Below are 23,511 nucleotides of genomic sequence, written 5' to 3' on the forward strand. Positions count from 1 at the left end.
GATTAAGTTAGTCAGGGGCCACTGCTGCTAGGAAAAAAAGAAAAGGGTTTAGCATCATAGAGGCCCAATCGTAACTTCAGCGGGTTTTGTCAAAGGGTAATGTTGCACTTCACTCGTTCCTCCCATTTGCCGAATTAGTGTTTACCAGTGGTCTTATCCTGATGGAGAATTTTGTTGTACTGCAAAAAAAGAAAAAGAAACATGCTTCTAGGTCATGCAAAGTATTCATTCAATCATTCTCATTCCGTATTAAGTGTCTGTACATGGTCCAACAAACATTTCCGAGCTTATCTAGACAAAGGCATTCCTAGAAATGAATACTTCTTATGTGGTAACTAAATAGAAATACCCGGGGGTTACCCCATCTATGTCCGCTTTCCTATTGGTAAATACTAATTTGCGGACGGGATATTCTCCATTTAAGACATTTACTTTCTTGATTTTTATTTTATTTTTGGGTTTTACTATATATGTACTTGAATGGCTCCATACTTACCAGTTCCACTGGTCTCAGCCACTTCCCCTGCAGGCTACAGGTCTTCTTTTACCGGCTGGATACTCCTCTGAGTGCATGAGAAATGGCTGAAACCAGTCAGGCAGTGACGGACTGGGGCATGAAAGGCCCACTGGAGGAATCCAGTGGTATGGGCCCATGTTTAGGGGTGTGGCCCATCTCCAGAGGGGGTGTGGCCAGCCGCCATATTGGTTTGCCTAACCAGTAGAGAGTGCATGAGCTGGGGTCTTTGATAAATGTATATTTATATTTAGAAAATTACTGATAGCACATGCATGATAATGTACCAGATTAAAACCAGAATGCACTGTAGAAAATACATAGTCCTGTGCAGTATAAGGTAACATATGTATAATGTATAACTTAAGTGCACAGTCTGGAAAATGATCCCTAGAGGAGGAGGAGGGGCCCAGAGGCAGTAGGGCCCACCGGTGGTTCCACCTGTACCCCTGTGGGCCAGTCCAAGCCTGCAGTCAGGTCACCTTCTCCTCCTAAATAAAACTTTGACATTCATTAGTACATATATAGGTTACATTCATATTTTTCATATTTTTATTATTTTTTATAGTTTGTATCCTGGCTGTAACTGCTTCCACATCCACATATGGCGGTGTACTTGCTTTCTCTTTTTACTTATTTATTGTTGCTACGAGTTCAAACAGTTATTATGTTTTCGTTCTTATCTTATATGACTTTGGTTAAACATACTACCTGCAATACCTCAGGATTAAAACCACCAATCACTGGAAAATGACATTCACTCATTCATCACCATTTTTACCCAATCATTACAAAAAGCCTCCTTGTAAGGAACAATCCACGTCCTGTCAATGTTCTGGTTGAGAAACAACTTATCGATCACCCCATTAGCCAGTCGAGTGTGGCCCTACCTACTTGGGTTTTGTTCCACTAGAATTCCGGGTGAGAAACAACTTATCGATCACCCCATCTAGCAGACTTCCACCGGAACTTAAATCCTACACATTATAAACCGAGCGGAGCCTCTTGGCCTCTGCTCTCAAGCCTGAACCCTGGCTGCCGAACGTTTCTCGCTTGTGCACTTGGCTCACATCCTGGACTTTTTGACATGATCCCCAAATGCACAATACGAGCAAATGGTGAAAGTCCTCCGAGCGCTTTTCACCCGCTCCTCCGCTGGAATGTACCACGACTCACTCCATTAGTGATTTCCCGCGTACCCAGTGAGGATCCTACCAGACTCCTGCACTGGAAGTATAAAGCATTAACAGAATTAATACCGCACCTTTTTCAGTGGAGGTTGAAAGTCTGTTGGAGTGTTTCCTGAGAGTCAGCGAAACTTCCTTTTCTTTACACAAATCACGTCTGCGTATGCTAACACAGCGCGTATGATAATGCAATTTGTGCAAAATAACGCAAATGGTATCACGTTGTGCCGCGTATCGCACGCACAGACGTGCGGTCCAATCGCACAGCTTATAGATACTTGTTATCTATACGCCCTACGATCACGGGAGTCGAATTCCACTAGCTGCGCTCCACAGCTGGAGTGTAACATCAAATCATGCTCCTCCGCACGTTTCTTCACTACGTGCGTCAATCTCAATACGTAAGGTCGCTAGCCTTCACGCCGCCAAGCCTCTGATAACTCAGCATCTCCCACGGGATCCCGGTTTCCGGGGTTCAATACATCCACACCTACTTTCAACTCACACTAATACACAATGTTTTCTGTACAGAAAAATATCACTCACTTTGATTGGTAGCTTGTCCCAGAGGTAGTACACTTTAAACAAATATTATAATAATCTGCTTTTAAAATCGGATAGTTACTTGTTAATGTATAACTATGTCTTTTATCCTACCTTAAATTGAACTTCTATTGTGGGATTAAAAACCTGCGCTCGCTACTTTACACAACCTTGTGTAAGCACGCAACCGTGCGCGTAATCGCGCCACGTGCGCATTCCCGTACGCTTACATCACATACTTTTTCTACCGTACCACATGTACACCGTGCGTTCGCACCTAAATATTCCACACTTCCTCGTTGTGTGTGCTGGTTCGGAATCTCACCACTATCCTTATGTATCCTTCTCTCGAAGTATATCTGTCTCCTCGGGCACAGTTTCCTAGACTGAGTCTGGCAGGAGGTGCACAGAGGGAGGAGCCAGCCCACACTATCAAATTCTTAAAGTGCCCATGGCTCCTAGTTGACCCGTCTATACCCCATGGTACTAAATGGACGCCAGTATCCTCTACGGACTATGAGAAAGGGATTTACCAGTAGGTAATTAAAATCCTATTTTCTGTGTATGGTTAAAGACTGGCTGCTTTATTTCTTTTTTTTCTTTATTTAGATTTCCGTTTGAACACACCCCACCCAAACCTAACTTCTAACTTTTTGGGTTTGCTAACAAACCTGAGTAATGCCCATTGTATGTAAATTTATATATAATTTTAAATATAAATAAAAATTAAGAGTTCTAAAGTAAAAATGAAATCTAGGCTGTTTCCTCACATATCTGTCTAATGTGTAATTGTGTGTACGTGACATATTCACTTTCCAGCAAACACAACCTTTCAATCAATCGTTCCGTACCATCAGGTGTTATTATAAGAACAGAACTAGCTAGCTCTGTCTTAGTATTATCGTTTAATAAATGAGGGGTTAAACACTTTGCCCTATATATTTAGATGTTAAAGGTCGGACTAATTAAGCCTAACATTTATCTATCAGGAGATGGAATAAAATCACCCACGATGGATATTTCATTATCATTTATGCCACAAATAAAACGGTTTCATTACCAACAAATTGTGTAATAAGCGTTGCAGTTGGTAAATGAGTCCCGGATCAGATAAGGAGAGGAGATATTACTCTTATCCTTGGACTCTGCCCTGCGTCTTACAGGAACGCGATCAGCTCAGTCATCAGGTAATTAGCAGGGGTCACATGACCAGATATAAACCAGGGAAGTCTTAGATAAAGAAAACCACTTGAAGAAGGTTTACAGAAGTGGAAGTGTTAACCATAATACCTTCAGATTCTATTGTTTATCCAATACATTTTAGAAAGTGATACTTATAGTAGTGCAGCCCACACACTGAGTATAACACTGTGGGGGTCATTCCGAGTTGATCGCTTGCTGCCGATTTTTGCAGCGCAGCGATCAGGCTAAAAATCGGCATTTCTGCGCACGCGTATGGGACGCACTGCGCACATGCGACGTACGGGTACAAAGCCCGTTGTGGTCGTGCACAGGTTCTAGCGAAGTTTTCAGTCTCACTGACGGCCGCTAGAAAATTGACAGGAAGGGGGCGTTTCTGGGTGTCAACTGACCATTTTCAGGGAGTGTTTGCAAAAACGCAGGCGTGTCTGAAAAAACACAGGCGTGGCTGGGCGTTCGCTGGGCGGGTGTATGACGTCAAATCCAGACACGAATAGGCTGAAGTGATCGCAAGCACTGAGTAGGTTCAGAGCTACCCTGAAACTGCACAAACAGTTTTTGCAGAGCTCGGCTGCACATGCGTTCGCACTTCTGCTAAGCTAAAATACACTCCCAGTGGGCGGCGGCATAGCGTTTGCACGGCTGCTAAAACTAGCGAGCGAGCGATCAACTCGGAATGACCCCCATTGTACAATATGCTGTGCAACCAATACCATACCTCCCAACTGTCCCGCTTTCAGCGGGACAGTCCCAATATTCGGACCCTGTCCTGCTGTCCCACCCGCGGGCAGCAGTGTCCCGCGGGCGGGTGGTCAGATGGGGGAGCCTTTGATCACCCGCTGCTCTGCTCTGCAAAGCAGCCAGTTATCATTGAATAGATGCATGTATTCACTGCTAGGAGGGGAGCGGGGGCTGCCCAGCTGCTCGGTGAGCGCTGGGCACGCCCCCAAAGGCAGGAAAATGGGCCGTTTGGCGAGGCCACAACCACTCGGGCGAGGCCATGCCCATAATGAGCGAGGTCACACCCCCTTTTTGGGGCGGAGTCCCGATTTAGCCTTAGAAAAAGTTGGGAGGTATGCCATACCTCTCACACACTGTCACACATACCTATAGTAGTGTAGCCTACACACTGAGTATAACACTGTGTACAATATGCTGTGCACCCAATACCTCTCACACACTGTCACACATACCTATAGTAGTGTAGCCTACACACTGAGTATAACACTGTGTACAATATGCTGTGCACCCAATACCTCTCACACACTGTCACACATACCTATAGTAGTGTAGCCTACACACTGAGTATAACACTGTGTACAATATGCTGTGCACCCAATACCTCTCACACACTGTCACACATACCTATAGTAGTGTAGCCTACACACTGAGTATAACACTGTGTACAATATGCTGTGCACCCAATACCTCTCACACACTGTCACACATACCTATAGTAGTGTAGCCTACACACTGAGTATAACACTGTGTACAATATGCTGTGCACCCAATACCTCTCACACACTGTCACACATACCTATAGTAGTGTAGCCTACACACTGAGTATAACACTGTGTACAATATGCTGTGCACCCAATACCTCTCACACACTGTCACACATACCTATAGTAGTGTAGCCCACACACTGAGTATAACACTGTGTACAATATGCTGTGCACCCAATACCTCTCACACACTGTCACACATACCTATAGTAGTGTAGCCTACACACTGAGTATAACACTGTGTACAATATGCTGTGCACCCAATACCTCTCACACACTGTCACACATACCTATAGTAGTGTAGCCTACACACTGAGTATAACACTGTGTACAATATGCTGTGCACCCAATACCTCTCACACACTGTCACACATACCTATAGTAGTGTAGCCCACACACTGAGTATAACACTGTGTACAATATGCTGTGCACCCAATACCTCTCACACACTGTCACACATACCTATAGTAGTGTAGCCTACACACTGAGTATAACACTGTGTACAATATGCTGTGCACCCAATACCTCTCACACACTGTCACACATACCTATAGTAGTGTAGCCCACACACTGAGTATAACACTGTGTACAATATGCTGTGCACCCAATACCTCTCACACACTGTCACACATACCTATAGTAGTGTAGCCCACACACTGAGTATAACACTGTGTACAATATGCTGTGCACCCAATACCTCTCACACACTGTCACACATACCTATAGTAGTGTAGCCTACACACTGAGTATAACACTGTGTACAATATGCTGTGCACCCAATACCTCTCACACACTGTCACACATACCTATAGTAGTGTAGCCTACACACTGAGTATAACACTGTGTACAATATGCTGTGCACCCAATACCTCTCACACACTGTCACACATACCTATAGTAGTGTAGCCTACACACTGAGTATAACACTGTGTACAATATGCTGTGCACCCAATACCTCTCACACACTGTCACACATACCTATAGTAGTGTAGCCCACACACTGAGTATAACACTGTGTACAATATGCTGTGCACCCAATACCTCTCACACACTGTCACACATACCTATAGTAGTGTAGCCTACACACTGAGTATAACACTGTGTACAATATGCTGTGCACCCAATACCTCTCACACACTGTCACACATACCTATAGTAGTGTAGCCTACACACTGAGTATAACACTGTGTACAATATGCTGTGCACCCAATACCTCTCACACACTGTCACACATACCTATAGTAGTGTAGCCCACACACTGAGTATAACACTGTGTACAAGGGCCCTCATTCCGAGTCGTTCGCTCGTTATTTTTCATCGCATCGCAGTGAAATTCCGCTTAGTGCGCATGCGCAATATTCGCACTGCGACTGCGCCAAGTATCTTTGCTATGAAGAAAGTATTTTTACTCACGGCTTTTTCATCGCTCCGGCGATCGTAATGTGATTGACAGGAAATGGGTGTTACTGGGCGGAAACGCAGCGTTTTATGGGCGTGTGGCTGAAAACGCTACCGTTTCCGGAAAAAACGCAGGAGTGGCCGGAGAAACGGGGGAGTGGTTGGGCGAACGCTGGGTGTGTTTGTGACGTCAAACCAGGAACGACAAGCACTGAACTGATCGCACAGGCAGAGTAAGTGTGGAGCTACTCAGAAACTGCTAAGTAGTTTGTGATCGCAATATTGCGAATACATCGGTCGCAATTTTAAGATGCTAAGATACACTCCCAGTAGGCGGCGGCTTAGCGTGTGTAACTCTGCTAAATTCGCCTTGCGACCGATCAACTCGGAATGAGGGCCAATATGCTGTGCACCCAATACCTCTCACACACTGTCACACATACCTATAGTAGTGTAGCCCACACACTGAGTATAACACTGTGTACAATATGCTGTGCACCCAATACCTCTCACACACTGTCACACATACCTATAGTAGTGTAGCCCACACACTGAGTATAACACTGTGTACAATATGCTGTGCACCCAATACCTCTCACACACTGTCACACATACCTATAGTAGTGTAGCCCACACACTGAGTATAACACTGTGTACAATATGCTGTGCACCCAATACCTCTCACACACTGTCACACATGCATATAGCTGTGTAGCCTGCGGTATCCGTACTCTGGGTCGACACCCATTGGTCGACAGTGGATAGGTCGATCCTAGAAATTGGTCGACATGGCCATTATGTCGACATGAACAAGGTTGCCATGAAAAAAGGTCGACATGAGTTTTTCACATTTTACTTTTTTGGGACTTTTTCATTCTTTACGATCCACGTGGACTATGATTGGCAACAGTAACCTGTGCCGAGCGCAACGGCAGCGGAGTGGAGCGAGGCACCTCGCCCGCAGCTCACGAGCCATGCAAGGCGACGTGGTGCACTAATTGGGGTTCCCGGTCACTTTTCGGAGAAAACAACACCAAAAACATAAAAAATCATGTCGACCTTTTTTCATGTCAACCTTGTTCATGTCGACCTAATGGCCGTGTAGACTCAACCTAGCCACTGTCGACCAATGGGTAATAACCTAATGGGTGTCGACCCTGAGTCCCATACCTGTAGCCCACGCAGTATAACACTGTGCACAATTAGACAACATACAGTACTGTAACTCATGTTCAGTTCCTTTGGATGCACATGACCTGTGATAAGGGACTTTCTACAGTAGTATAGCAGCACTGAGCTGGTTTAGAATCTTCTATCATTTTATTGTCTCTCAACATGTAAAATAATAACTGGAGATAAAACAGAACGAAGTTTCGGTTGCATACAGCTGATAGATAAACAGGTAGGCTTCACTCATATTGGTATAAAGTTGTTTGCCATTATCAGGCCCGGCGCTACCCGCTCAGCAAAGGGATGCAGTGCAGGTAGGCGCCGGACCGGACAGGCACTCTGCCTGCCCTGCATCCCTTTGCTGCGCCGCCCTGTCTCCCCCTGCTGCTGCTGGCTACTGTGCCTGTCACACTGTACAGGCAGCGGCACCAGTAGCTAGAAGCCTCCCCCTACTCCCCCTGCAGTGTCCGTAGCCTGGCCAATAAGGGGGCGCAGCTAGACGGAACTGGGGAGCAGGGCTACACCGGACCAGGCTGCAGCCTGTTACACAGGATGATGAGGGGCTCCAGCAGCCAGACTTCTTTAGGTGAGTGAATGGAAAGAGAGTGAGCAATAGAATGTGTGTGTGTGTGTGTGTGTGTGTGTGTGTGTGTGTGTGTGTATATATACGCGTATGTGGTGTGGGCATCTGTGTATGTGTGACTGGGCAGTGTTTAAGCGTCACTACTACAGGGCGCGTTGTATGCGTAATCGTCACTACTACTAGGGGGCGTTGTGTGTAAGCGTCACTGCTACAGGGGGCGTTGTGTGCGTAAGCGTCACTACTACAGGGGGTGTTGTGTGTAAGCGTAACTACTACAGGGGGCGTTGTGTGTAAGCGTCACTACTACTAGGGGGCGTTGTGTGTTTAAGCGTCACTACTACTAGGGGGCGTTATGTATTTAAGCTTCACTACTACAGGGGACGTGGTGTGTAAGCGTCACTACTACAGGGGGTGTTGTGTGTAAGCGTCACTACTACTAGGGGGCGTTGTGTGTTTAAGCGTCACTACTACAGGGGGCGTGGTGTGTAAGCGTAACTACTAAAGGGGGCGTTGTGTGTGTAAGCGTCACTACTACAGGGGGTGTGGTGTGTAAGCGTCACTACTAAAGGGGGCGTTGTGTGTAAGCGTAACTACTACAGGGGCATTGTGTGTAAGCGTCACTACTACAGGGGGCGTTGTGTGTAAGCGTCACTACTACTAGGGGGCGTTGTGTGTTTAAGCGTCACTACTACAGGGGGCGTTATGTATTTAAGCTTCACTACTACAGGGGACGTGGTGTGTAAGCGTCACTACTACAGGGGGTGTTGTGTGTAAGCGTCACTACTACTAGGGGGCGTTGTGTGTTTAAGCGTCACTACTACAGGGGGCGTGGTGTGTAAGCGTAACTACTAAAGGGGGCGTTGTGTGTGTAAGCGTCACTACTACAGGGGGTGTGGTGTGTAAGCGTCACTACTAAAGGGGGCGTTGTGTGTAAGCGTAACTACTACAGGGGCATTGTGTGTAAGCGTCACTACTACAGGGGGCGTTGTGTGCGTAAGCATCACTACTACTATGGAGCGTTGTGTGTTTAAGCGTCACTACTAGAGGGGGCGTTGTGTGTAAGCGTAACTACTACAGGGGGCGTGGTGTGTAAGCGTCACTACTACTGGGGGCGTTGTGTGTAAGTGTAACTACTACATGGTGCGTTGTGTGTTTAAGCGTCAGTACTAAAGGGGGCCTTTACAGGGAGCGTTGTGTGTTTAAACGTCACTACTACAGGGGGCATTGTGTGTAAGCGTCACTGCTACAGGGGGCATTGTGTGTAAGCGTCACTGCTACAGGGGGCATTGTGTGTAAGCGTCACTGCTACAGGGGGCACTGTCCCTTTGTAAAGTATGGGAGGCACAAATTTATAGTTTGCAGGGGGGCGCCGAACACCCTAGCACCAGCCCTGGCTATTATAAATATCAGGTATGTTTTCCTTCATATAAAAAGGTTCTGACATTTTCCCGAGGTGGTAAAGAAAAACCAACACAGTTGGGAATGATGTAGATATCCGCAATACTACAGTACATGCAATCTTTACAGATCTAAATTCATGTTGACTCACTAAGAACATGAATGTATTATGTAGTGTTCCAGCTAGGATGTGGGCAGGGATGTGCGCAGAGGTGTGTGGACAGTATGGCGAGCTCTCAAAAAGGGGGCTTGGCTGGCTGGGGACGGGGACTCGGCCCCTATTGGGGGCAGTTTGGCCCTCTCCACTTCACCAATGGATGTGGGTCAATCCGTTCGTCTCACCAATGAGGGGGCTTGCTCAGCACTGCTGGGCTTCCCCCAAGCTCCCCCCTTAATGTGAATAGATGCCGTAAGTGCGCACTCGGCATCTATTCACGCTTTGGTACAGCACTGGCAGGCTGTTTTAGCAGGGAGCCGCTAAAGGGACAGGGCGCTTTTTGCCCTTGAAAAATCGGGCCCCTGCTAAAACAGCTTAGCGTCATCACTAATTATGTACAACTTGTTATTCTCCTAAGTTCCGTCCTTTCCATATCAGCTTCTATCTATAAACACTTGTATCCATCCACAACTTATTACAGAAGTGTCTTACAATGCCACAGTATCCAAACCTGAATAATGTTATATAGTGGGCCCATCGTATCTGCCCTATACCATTTGCACAAGAGATACCAGGGTCCACAACATCCCCCATTGGTCCCACAGTGTGTCCCCTCAAAGCACTATTGTCTGAACGGGATCAGTACGGGAAGCCGGCGGGTGGGATCCCGATGTTCAAAATACCAACGTCGGAACTGTTAATGTTGATTAACATACAGGACAGAAAAGCAATACCTTTTAAAGCAATACCTTTTACACTGAAATTCAAGTAGCTGCAGCTGCTGGATGTAATCATTAACCTAATTTTTACTGACATAACGTACACACACACCGACACGCTGTAAGCACAATGCAGCTACACGTGTGGCTGAAATACACTTTAAACCTTTGCAGGAAAGAGACACGACACCAATTGAATTTAAAATGCTGAGATCCGACCCACCAACATATAATTGCAAAAAGGGGGTTACAATAACAATACAATCACAATAAGAAAAAAGAGGCTACAATAAATGGTACATACGTTTGTTTCACCGGCGCCACGCGGTCCCGGTGCTCAGTCAATCAAGCAAGATGACCTTCAGAGAGAGAGAGACACCGGCCAGGCAGCTTGGATTTTTATACATTTGGCTAAAACATAATACAATAAAAACTGTAATCTCTTCACCTATAGGTCAAAGGGCTGGTCATTTACAGTACAGGAGGTGTCATAGGTTGGTTTGAATAGGTGGGCGATGCCTGGTCCAGGTGCACTTGCAGTTGGTCTCCACTGGGTTCCCTCCGAATATCAGAGTACAGTAAATACAGTATAATAGTAATATTCTGTTCCTGCGCATATCTATGCGCAGGAGCGTTCTATCTTCTGCAAACTGCTACCGGAATGTTGCTCTTAAAATACCCTACAGCTGGATACCAAACACCACCTCCTAACCTAATGCTGTCCCCTCATATCCTGTAAAGGTGAATCCCTTTGTTATTGTACCCTTTAAACAAGTATAACTTGCTGGTGCGGTGCATGTGGGCTATGCGTACATTTTGCACTATGTGGGTTAAATATGAGATATGTCTTTGTGGCTTTTCCATGCAAATACATATGCTACCGTAATTACTCATACCACGCGATAATACGCAGGACCGCTTAAGCGGTCCTACGCAACTTGCAAATATGCGCACGCACGGCAGAACAAGTACGCGCACGGAGGCCATCTGTGTGGTGTTTGTACTTGGTGCGTGTGACAATATTTTCGACTTCGACAGTCCACCCTTTTGCAGTCATCATTAACTGCCACTCTTAACTAATTGTTATGATTCCAGAACTCTGGTCTGAGGAGATCTTTTTGCGAGGACCGGAGCACTGGAACGGAATGCTGGGGAAGGGAGCGGGAATGGAAAATAGCCCCTGGCACCCTAACTCCGTTGTCTCACCCGTGCTGTCGGAAATCCCCTGCGAGACTATGGTTGCTTGAGCCCATGGCAGCCGCGTTTGAAGGGCGGACTATGTCTGCCCAACTCCGATGCCCCCCCAGGTCTTAATGAGAGACAAAGGGAAATCCGAGACAGGGTGATAACAAGGGGCCCTCTGACTAAACAACCAGGCCAGGGGCTACAAGCTAACTTAAAACTAGAATATGTGCGGAAACACCGCCAGGGAAAAGGACAACCAAAATATCCACTTGTCCACTTCTCCTACCCGGCGCCGCCGAGTTCCAGAGAGGACTTGTGGAAGCGGAACCCTCCGCAAATGCTCCAAAAACAGAATATATAAAGATAAAGCGGCTGAGCCGCAACACACGGCAGAGCCGCAACTCATGGAACACCACTCGATATACAAAGGTGATCAGTCAGGACAACTGGGGACCAAACGACTTCCTGGGATGAGATGACAACTCCTGAATACAGGACTTCTGAGGACAGGAATGACCGGATACAGCAGGACTGGAACAGACTCTCAGCAAACCAAGGCAGCATGCAGGAAGCTATTACCGGCGTCTGTGAGAAGTACTGGGAAGGTATTTAACAGGGAGTCCTCCAATCAGCTGCTTAGAGCCTGATTGGGAATAAATGCCGTGCAGCTGCCTTGCTGCACGGCCAGAGGACAAGTGTGTGTGCTTGTTAATTAGGCCCTGCAACGAGGAACGCGGACCGCCCGTGGCGTCCCCGTTGCTAGGGTCCGTGCGGCTCAGCGCGCCCGGCGTCTAGCGTTGCTAGGGAGCCGGCGGCTGAACGCGCACGGCGTCCCTAGTTGCTAGGCGCCGGGCCGCGCGGACATGCGGACCCCGGCGCCTAACACTAATAAACTGAAAATATTATCAATACAATATATACAAAGTTTGGGTGATCGGGGGAGAGTTGTAGGTGGGAAATGTATAGCCTAGTGGGATAGTAAAAAGCATGTATGTATGAATCAATGTCTGAGGGGCATGTATCATCGTGCCGTATATGTTCTAAGCAAGCTTTGAGGTATTGCGAAGTATACATTAAATCCTTCTCATCCCATATTAAGGGTCTGTAAATGGGCAAACAAACACTACCAAGCTCTTTTCGGACAAGGCTTTTACCCCTCACCCTTTTCGGCTTCTTATTCCAACAAATGGGGAGCACATTTATCTGATGATACATGGAGGGGGAATATATGTGAGTGCTTCTATATGTTGATAACAACTGTCGACTATGTGTGCCATTAACTGGAGGTTGCAGAGATGAAGGTAAGACACATATATAAAAATTCATTCACATAAACATTTGGGTAGGGTTGACGTCTTTTCCGGTTGGATGTTTCTGGGTAAAGGGGGAGACAGAGAAAAATGGTGAAAGAAAACAGGCCATGAAATTCATTTGCAATCCTTATCATAACACTGTTTCTACAGATGGCTCATAAATCAAATCTGCTGCTGTAACAACGCCCCCGCTCCTTAGACTCATCAAATTTGTGCTATGCTTGCGCCGCGTTAAAATTCGAACACACCTGAATATCAGACCAATAATTATGATGACTCCCAGGATACAAAGGAGAAACTTTCCCACACTCACAACAACATTCTGTGCCCACTCTCCTAACCCTGAGAACCATTTGCGTGGGTTCAACCATGAGACCCAGCTGGTCAATTCATTACCCACAGCCATCAAGGTATGGTTGTGCTTCCTCCTGAACTCCCACTTCAACTGTAAGATCTCATCCATCTTTTGATCGATGATCTCCGTGGGGTTGTCAGTGCTATTCTTTATATACGTACAGCACTTCACGCCATATTGAGTTGCCAGGGTAACACAGTATCCACCTGTCACAGCTGTAACGTAATTAAGGACCATCCTGTGCTAGATCAATTCTTTCTTGTAGGCTTGTTACTCCCTACCCGTATACCTGAAGGTGTCATCATACATCTCAGTGATATTATCTATCAAGTTCGCCAGCGCATGGATGTACCTATAATTTATAGTTCCTCTGGCAGTACGGGGGATATCTAATGCGAGAAGAACTTGAATCCCGTGGATACGTGGATCAAATCAGAGGCTGCGTGCTCTGTTCTATCTATGAGGTGTCTCTTGATGATGTGTTCATAATGGGTATGAGTATAAGGAGTCTTAGCGTTGCAGTGAACATCTTTCATTTTGTTGTGGGTTATGGTCATGATCTCTGGTAGTACTCTCCCAATATAACACAATCCCTCAGAGCTCGGAGTAAGCCACTTGTACGCTTTCCTCCCACATATGAAATAGGCATCATTTGGGAGAACATAGGGGACAAAATATAACAACACCATATTGCAAATCTTCCATGTAAAGAAACCAATCCCTAGTTCTCTCATTTGTTCAGTACAAGTATCGGGCTGGATGACATGGGCACAATACCCCTGCGATACCTTTCCAACCCAGATTTTTGCTTCCACGTGTATACCGGTACCGAAAATACTTCCCACTGTTGGCTATCTTGCGTACAAGTTCAGAGTCAATAGGTATCCTATCAGCTCTGTGTGAAAAGGTCATTGTCTGGTTATTCCATGTCACTTCCCAATTTCCTGGTTTTCGGAAATTGGAAATATTAAAACACAACAGTGACCTATCTACATGATACTGGTGGAGCTTCAAACTAGGGGGCCTAGATATATTGAATTTCTTGTCCACCGGTCTCCCACCCCGTAATTCGAGTACCTCATCGATTGTTAAAGGGTATGGCACTAATCCTGACTTACTTTGTCCTTGAGATACCTGTGAGCACACCCAGCATTCTGTCTGGTTTAAGACCTTCCCCACTAATGAGTGGTAATCACTCAACGGATGTCGGTCCATGTTGATATTAATGTTGGACTGACATCTCTGGATGCACCCATCTTCGACTATGTTCTCTCAATTTCTACAAATACAATATTCATCAGACAATAACCCCTCACATTGCCTCTGATCTCCATGACTACCAGAGCGCTTACTGATACCAGCCTTTACTCGAGTGATGTGCTGCTCCTGAGATCCTACAAATCCGTACTCGCCATCAGAACCCATTCCAGATCCTTGCTCGACGTCTCTGGGACCCTCACCAAAACAGATTGTCCTGAGCAAAAACAGAATTACCAGAAAAACCTGAAATGCAGTCTCTTGAGGTAGATCCATTTCTTTAGGGGAAAAGAAGGAAAACAAGAAGGGGGGGAAAGAAAAATGCAGTGGGAGGTGATTAAAGACGAGTGGACCCAAGTCTCTCTTTCGGCGACCTTTAGTGCTGTTGTGCTGGTCAACAAAACTTGATACGGTCCTTCCCACCTGTCTATGAGGCAACCTGAGCGTAAAAAATTTCGAATCATCACATAATCCCCAGGCTCAATGTCATGACAATTACTGTTCGGTAGATCAGGAATCACCAGCTTTAGATTTCTTTGTTGATTTCTCAGCTGCTGGCTCATCCTAACCCAGTATTGCACAGTTATTTCGTTATTGAATTTCAAATAATCCTGGGGGTCTATCATTACATGGGGTTGTCGACCAAAAAGAACTTCGAAGGGTGATAAGTTAAGCGGTGACCTGGGAGTGGTCCTGATGCTGTACAACACTAGTGGCAATGCTTCTGGCCACAACAATCCAGTTTCAGCCATTACTTTGCTCAGCTTATTTTTAATAGTGCTGTTCATTCAAGCCACCTTCGCACTCGCCTGTGGTCGGTACAGAGTGTGCAGCTTGCTATTAATACCCACCAGTTTGCACATGACCTGAAAGACTTCACCTGTAAAATGGGTCCCCCTATCACTTTCAATCATTCCAGGGATACCATATCTGCACACAAATTCCTGCACAATTTTCTTTGCAGTGAACACAGCAGTATTTGTGGCAGTGGGGAATGCTTCTACCCAGTTGGAAAACACATCAGTACATACTAACACATATTTTAAATTCCTACAGTATGAAGTCGATTTGTATTACCTGAAATGGTCCGTCAGGAGGAGGGATATGGGATGGCTCTGTTGGTATTGCCCTACCAATATTCTTTCACAAGCAAGTAAGACATGTCATTGCTTTCTTACCTGCATGAGAAGAGAATCCTGGTGCACTCTAGTAGGCTCTTACCAGCTTACACATACTTTCCTTACCTAGATGAGTCAGACCATGTGCCGCCTCAGCTAGGCTTGGGAGATATGCTCTGGGGGCCACTGGCTTACCGTGTCCATCTGTCCAAAGTCCTGAAGACTCCTGACCATATCCCTTCGCCTTCCAGACTGCCTTTTCCTGTAGGGAACACAAATTTTAGAATGTTTTGCATGTTGTGTATTTGTTGTGTGGAGTAAAACCATCTCTAGAAAAGAGAAAAGAGGGGAATAATAATAAAAAAAAGAAAATGTCAGGTTTGCGTTCACCATCAGGTCGTCACACCATCATGCACATCAGTGTCTGTACACAGTTTCCTTTCACCAGTATTCCCATTCTCCACCCTTTGTGAGGCACACTGCAGTAATACTGGTGTCATTGTGCTGGTGAGATATACTGGGTTTGGGCAGAACTCTGAAGAACCAATTAGGCATGTGGTGTTTGAACTGTAAGCGGGTCCATGTATTGTACCCTCCTGTAGGTGAACGTAGAAGATGGAGAGGAAACTGTGAAGAACCATGACATAGAGGTTAGTAACAGATAAGTTTGTAGAGGTAAAGAGGATTTTATAAAATTTGACAACTGGATTGGGCACTACGGGGAATGACTTTCTACTTGGTTTACTCCCCTTAAAAAAAATTCTATGTTTGTTGTATCTCTACTGGGACTATTCCAGCCATCAATCCAGTGTCCTGTCCATCCTAAGTTCATAGGGAACCCGGTATCTGTGAGATAATTTCCTCTACCTGTGATGGACATGAATCTAGAACAGTGTAATGCAACATTAGTCTTTGAGGGTATCTAACATACCTTGTACTTCCTGAGCGGGAGCACAATATATGTATATCATATTTATCAAAGTTTCTCTTACTTTAATCAGGGGCCCTTTTTGCTAGGAAAAAGAAGGAAATGAAAGGGTTTAGCATCGTAGGGGCCCCATCTTAACCTCAGCAAGTTTTGTCAAAGGGTAACGTTGCATTTATTTTGTTCTTCCCATTAGCCGATTCTGTGTTTTCTATATGGCTTTTGAATCCTTACTATATGTCCCTTGGTCCCGTCTATGTGTTTAATGCTGTGGCTTGTGTTGTTTGTCTAGGCGGTCTATATTTACTATGTGTTCCATTACTCCTACAATCCCTGGAGAAATGCCCTTTCTTTCTACAAGTGTAACATATTATTGACCTTGGCTTACCATTAGGGATCTAGGGTTTGGGCTGATGGGTCTTTCCTGTATGTGCCTGTATACTTACCATCCTAAACCTCTCCTCCTGTTGTTCTCTGCGCCTAGCAATATTCTTGTGATGTTCAATAGAGCACTCTCTAAGATTAGCTACTGTGACCCCTCTCCAATTAGGCAAAGAAGTCTGCACCCTGACCCTCAATGCCTTATTGAGCCCGTCCATTAGCACAGAAACAGCTACCTCCCTGTAATTCGCATCGTTCCCTATATCCGATACCCCAGTGTATATAGCCATTATTTGCAAAGCCCTATGGAAATATTCAGATGTCATTTCACTGTCCTTCTGTCTTATGGAGAAAATTTTGCTCCACTTAACAGCAGTGGGGAAATAAAATCCTAGTTGTATGTTAATTCGTTCCACGTTCTCCTGATTGTGTTCTCAAGTCATAGGACCATCTCACTCTAATTTACAATCCGTAATAAATTTTTGGGTGTCAATATTAGGGGGTAGGCACGCTTTCAAGAATATCCACCAATCTTTGTTTGCAGGTTCATGGGTATTACCCAGATCCGTCATTAAGAAATGTAAAAGATACCTTGATATGCATGGTGTTGTACTTTTTTAAGTGAGTTTTGGTACGTTTACTTCTATATGAAGTGGTGGTGAGGAACTGTTCCTTTCTCTACTATCAAGATTCCCACCATACAGGGTTCATTTCCTTCTGGAGAAGTCACAGGACTCATTATTATCATCATAGCAAACAATACTACACATTCTGTGTTCCCTATTTGTTTTCTCTATGTATCTTACGTCTGGGAGTTGTTTGAATTGACAAAAGAAAATCCACCATTGACACTGGACAAGAAGAAAGATCTTTATTGATACAAGATCACCGAGATTTCATGTGATGTATATTTAGTTTCTCTACCATTGTTTTATCCATTTAGTATCGCCTTCGATCTCCCCTCAACCTTTTCTTTATTTCTGATAAACTTCTGACATCTGGCTAAATGCTTCCGGGGATCGCGGAATTCTGAAAAGATTGACCGCAGCTCTGATCTGGACCACGGGCAATACATTGCATTATTCCTGGTGAGGGTTATTCCCTATCGGTCCTCCTATTGGGAGTTACTATTTCCAAGACAGGATGTAACCCTACCATTCCATTCCTAATTTGCTCACTGTGAGGTGTTATTGTCTCTGTGTAATGAACAGTCTCACACTTACCGGTGGCTGTGATCTCACCAGTCCTTTCAGTAGGGGACACCGTCACTGCTCTTATTGGTTAGGCTGGGCCCACCTGAGTTTCCTGTAAGGTGACTGCCTGAATGAGAGCTGAGATTAGGGTGGATCCTTCATCTTCCTGTGACCTATAACCTTGGAGAGAATTCAAAACAGGATACAACTTGCAAGGGTTAGGGTTAACACATTGATTCTGCATTTTTCTATCATTTACAGATGTACCATTGGTTGTAGCCAATTTCTCCCCTTCGACTTGTGTCGGTAATGGTGTGCTCATACTCACATTCCTGCCAGGTTTGGAACTTGCTGTGCGAGTTAGTTCCCTTTGCACCTCCCCCTCTTGCTGCCACAGATTTAAACAGTCGTTATGTCTGATCCTTTGTTTTCTAGATTTGATCAGACATATTCTAATACCTACATTCTGCAGTACCTCTGGTTCAAAGCTTCCCACCCTAGGGAATGGTGACCTATCTTCAGCAGTTATACGCACCCATTCATTGCAAAAAGCCTCTGCATGTGGACCATATTTCCCACTCATAATAAACCGTGCTGACCCCTGGCCCACAATTCTTCAGCCTGAACCCTCGCTGCTGTACGTCTCTCACTTGAGCAACTGGCTCCCATTGTGAGTCCTCTCCCACAAACACCACCAAAATACACAATGCAAGCAGACGGTGAAAGTCCTCCGAGCGCTCTTCACCCGCTCTCGCCCATGTTGGCCAGTACAACGATACACTGTTGATAGTGGATCGCAATGTACCCAACCTAGGGCTCCTATAAGACCTTACAGCACTGCAATTTCTTTCGGTGGAGGCTCTGTTGGAATATTTTCCTGAGAAAGGCAGCGAAAAATTCCTTTTTCGGTATCTTTCCACTGGAATTTTGGTTGGGTGAAAAACAGAAAACCTCAATAACTATTGCTCACCCTTTCCAGTGGATTTCCACCAGGGAGATTTCCTGACGTAATCAGCAAAAACCCCTTTCTCTTTCCTTTTACACAATCACGTCTGTGTATGCTCCCCACAGCACATATGACACAATAATATCACGTTGTGCTGTGTAGAACACATGGACGTGCGGTTCAATCGCACAGCCTATAGATACTAGTTATCTATATGCCCTACGATAGCGGGAGTCGAATTCACAAGCTGCGCTCCTCAGCCAGAGCATAACACAAAACCTTTACTTCAATTCACAATTCTTATATTTCACAATTCCCTATTATGCTCCTCTGCAAATCTCCTCACGATTTGCGTACTTCTCTCTTTATGTTCACGTAAGGTAGCGAACCTTATGCCACTGGGCCTCTACTAACCCAGTGTTCCCACGGGATCCAAAGTTCCGGGGTTCAGCTTCACTCACTCTTACTTTCACTCACTCAGATAAACCTTGTTTTTCTTTTCTGTACAGAAAATACCACTCTCCTAGGTTGGTTACTTTACCCCAGAGGTACTTACAGTTTAAACAAAACATTGAGGTAACCTGCTTTTGAAATCGGATAGTTATGTGCTATTGTATGAAAGTATATTACCCCGCTTTTTACTTGAACAACTATCGTGTGATTTGTACTTAGCATCCGCAATCCTACGCAACCTTGCGTAAACACGCGACCGATCGTGCCTTTACCCCACGTGTGCGACCCTGCACTTTGTCCGTACCACATGTACAAACATGCGTCCGCAATAAAACCACACAATCTATATAAATGTGAGCAATACAAACTATTATCGCTCACTAACACAACCCACACTTGTTCTGTATAAACCTTTAATGACTAGGCCAGAACTGCATTTTGTGTTTTATAATTACACCCTCAATACACTTATTTAAAATATATCTATATAGCAAACAAACGTATCTGATTTCACACAGACCTATAATGACTGTAATAACCTATGGTCCATAGGCAGCAGTATATGAGAGAGTATGCAAAGTATCTGTATGCTTTGTGTACTCACTTTTGGCACCAAAAATTTTACACACAGATTTTAAATAGCTTTTTTCCTTTTTACACACAGATTTTAAATAGCTTTTTTTTTCTGTTTCCTCCGGGTTCTATCAGCACTTCTGTAGACTAGACAGAGCAGACGTGATCTAATCAGCACAAAAGAGAGTTTTAAAACACCCTAGCAGATGCGTCTCCATCCTTTGCTGATAGATCAAAGTCTGCTATGGTCTGCAAGTCTGTGAATGTGTGAAATCCCGGACGAGCCCCCAATTGTTAATGTTGATTAACATACAGGACAGAAAAGCAATACCTTTTAAAGCAATACCTTTTACACTGAAATTCAAGCAGCTGCGGCTGCTGGATGTAATCATTAACCTACGTACTTTTTACTCACTTAGCGTACACACACACACACCGACACGCTGTAAGCACAATGCAGCTACACGTGTGGCTGAAATACACTTTAAACCTTGGCAGGAAAGAGACACAACACCAAGTGTATTTAAAATGCTGGGATCCGACCCACCAACATATAATTGCAAAAATGGGGTTACAATAACAATACAATCACAATAAGAGAAAAGAGGCTACAATCAATGGTACATACGTTTGTTTCGCCACCGCCACGCTGTCCCGTTGCTCAGTCAATCATGCAAGATGACCTTCAGAGAGAGAGAGAGACCGGCCAGGCAGCTTGTCTTTTTATACATTTGGCTAACACATAATACAATAGAAACTGTAATCTCTTCACCTATAGGTCAAAGGGCTGGTCATTTACAGTACAGGAGGGGCCATAGGTTGGCTTGAATAGGTGGGCGATGCCTGGTCCAGGTGCACTTGCAGTTGGTTTCCACTGGGTTCTCTCCGAATATCAGAGTACAGTAAATACAGTATAATAGTAATATTCTGTTCCTGCGCATATCTATGCGCAGGAGCGTGCTATCTTCTGCAAACTGCTACCGGAATGTTGCTCTTAAAATATCCTACAGCTGGATACCAAACACCACCTCCTAACCTAATGCTGTCCCCTCATATCCTGTAAAGGTGAATCCCTTTGTTATTGTACCCTTTAAACAAGTATAAATTGCTGGTGTGGTGCATGTGGGCTATGTGTTCATTGTGCACTATGTGGGTTAAATATGAGATATGTCTTTGTGGCTTTCCGTGCAAATACATAAGCTACCGTAATTACTCATACCACGCGCAAATACGCAGGACCGTGTGAGCAGTCCTATGCAACATGTGTATATGCGCACGCACGGCAGAACAAGTACGCGCACAGTGGCCATCTGTGTGGTGTTTGTACTTGGTGCGTGTGACAATAATATTTTCGACTTCAACAGTATCCCGATTGTGAACAAGCCGACAGGGGTGATCTGCCGGCCGGGATGCAGACGGGCGGGATCCTGACTGCATCCCATCTGAATATATGGAGCTATTCCTTTGTCAATTAGCTACAATCTCACCAGTCTTATTCCTTCCATTGCAGGACACAATTACTACTTGTTTCAGGTGACCATTTTACAGACCATTTTCATGAGACCACCACACAATTTGGGCGCCGGAAGTTCAGCCAGCGATGTCTCACACCCACAGATTTATCTGTCCCACTGAGGATATTATTCTGCTGTGGGATGGTCCTTCCCACTGATCTACAGTAGCTTAACATTAAATTTTCTCTAGTTTCTGCACAGAAAGTAATTACTTGGATCTATGTTAAAATTAAAACAATACACAACTCATACAAATACTTGACGCTTGTTTAATACATAAAAATACATAATACACAAGTGTGTATCTAGGGGTCCGAGCGCCCCAGACAAAGTAAAGGCCCGGTGCCCCCCCCCACCCTATTTGAAATAGTGAAGACACTTGTGCCAACAAAGGGAGCGTGGCCACTCAATAGTACCCCAATTCAAATGACCCCACAGTAGTGTTCCTCACATTACACAGCACAGTAATGTACATTATTCACGTTATGCTACACAGTAGTACTCCTTATACACATTATGTCACACAGTAGCGAGTAGCGCTCCTGGGAAAGTGGGTGTGGTCTCACAATTTTATATTATGATATCAAACTATAAATATATAATCACACACCCCTACACATGCACACACACACACACACACACACACACAATTACCAGCCTTACACACAATACCCACAATAGTGCTCCTTACACATAATGTCCCCAGTATAGTGTCAGATACACATAACGTTCCAGTATAGTGCCAGATGCACATTGGGCCTAATGCAGATCTGAACGTAGATATGCTAAATTTAGCACATCTACGATCAGTCACACAGACAAGCACAGGGCTAGTCCACCCCGCATGTCAGGCCCGACCCCCCCCCCCCCCCCCCCCCCCCGCACAAGTACAAAAGCATTGCACGGCGACAATGCTTTTGTACAGGAAGAGTAGCTCCCTGCCCGCGCAGCTCCTGCGCGCTGGCAAGAGCTACTCATCGCTGTGAGGGTCGCAGTGGCTGCGTGTGAGGTCACGCAGCCACCATGGCCCGCCCCCCCAATTGGTTGGCCACGTCTGCGTTGCCCGGACCGCGCCCCCTAAATGGTCGGCCAAACGCTGCTGGACCGCTCCCTCCTGCCCAGCGACACTCTGCCTGTCAATCAGGAAAAGTCGATCGCAGGGCTGAAACAGCCGTCGGCTGTCTTGCATGCACCAGAGCACTGTGTGCAAAAACACAGCAGCAATCAGGTCTGAATTAGCCCCAATGTCCCCAGTATAGTGCCAGTTACACATAATGTCCCCCAGTATAGTGCCAGTTACACAAATGTCCCCAGTATAGTGCCAGTTACACATAATGTCCCCCAGTATAGTGCCAGTTACACATAATGTCCCCCAGTATAGTGCCAGTTACACATAATGTCCCCCAGTATAGTGCCAGTTACACATAATGTCCCCCAGTATAGTGTCAGTTACACATAATGTCCCCAGTATAGTGTCAGTTACACATAATGTCCCCAGTATAGTGCCAGTTACACATAATGTCCCCAGTATAGTGCCAGTTACACATAATGTCCCCCAGTATAGTGCCAGTTACACATAATGTCCCCCAGTATAGTGCCAGTTACACATAATGTCCCCCAGTATAGTGCCAGTTACACATAATGTCCCCCAGTATAGTGCCAGTTACACATAATGTCCCCCAGTATAGTGCCAGTTACACATAATGTCCCCAGTATAGTGTCAGTTACACATAATGTCCCCAGTATAGTGCCAGTTACACATAATGTCCCCAGTATAGTGCCAGTTACACATAATGTCCCCCAGTATAGTGCCAGTTACACATAATGTCCCCCAGTATAGTGTCAGTTACACATAATGTCCCCCAGTATAGTGCCAGTTACACATAATGTCCCCCAGTATAGTGCCAGTTACACATAATGTCCC

The sequence above is a fragment of the Pseudophryne corroboree genome, chromosome 11 (genome assembly GCF_028390025.1).
Source record: "Pseudophryne corroboree isolate aPseCor3 chromosome 11, aPseCor3.hap2, whole genome shotgun sequence".
Lineage (NCBI taxonomy): Eukaryota > Metazoa > Chordata > Amphibia > Anura > Myobatrachidae > Pseudophryne > Pseudophryne corroboree.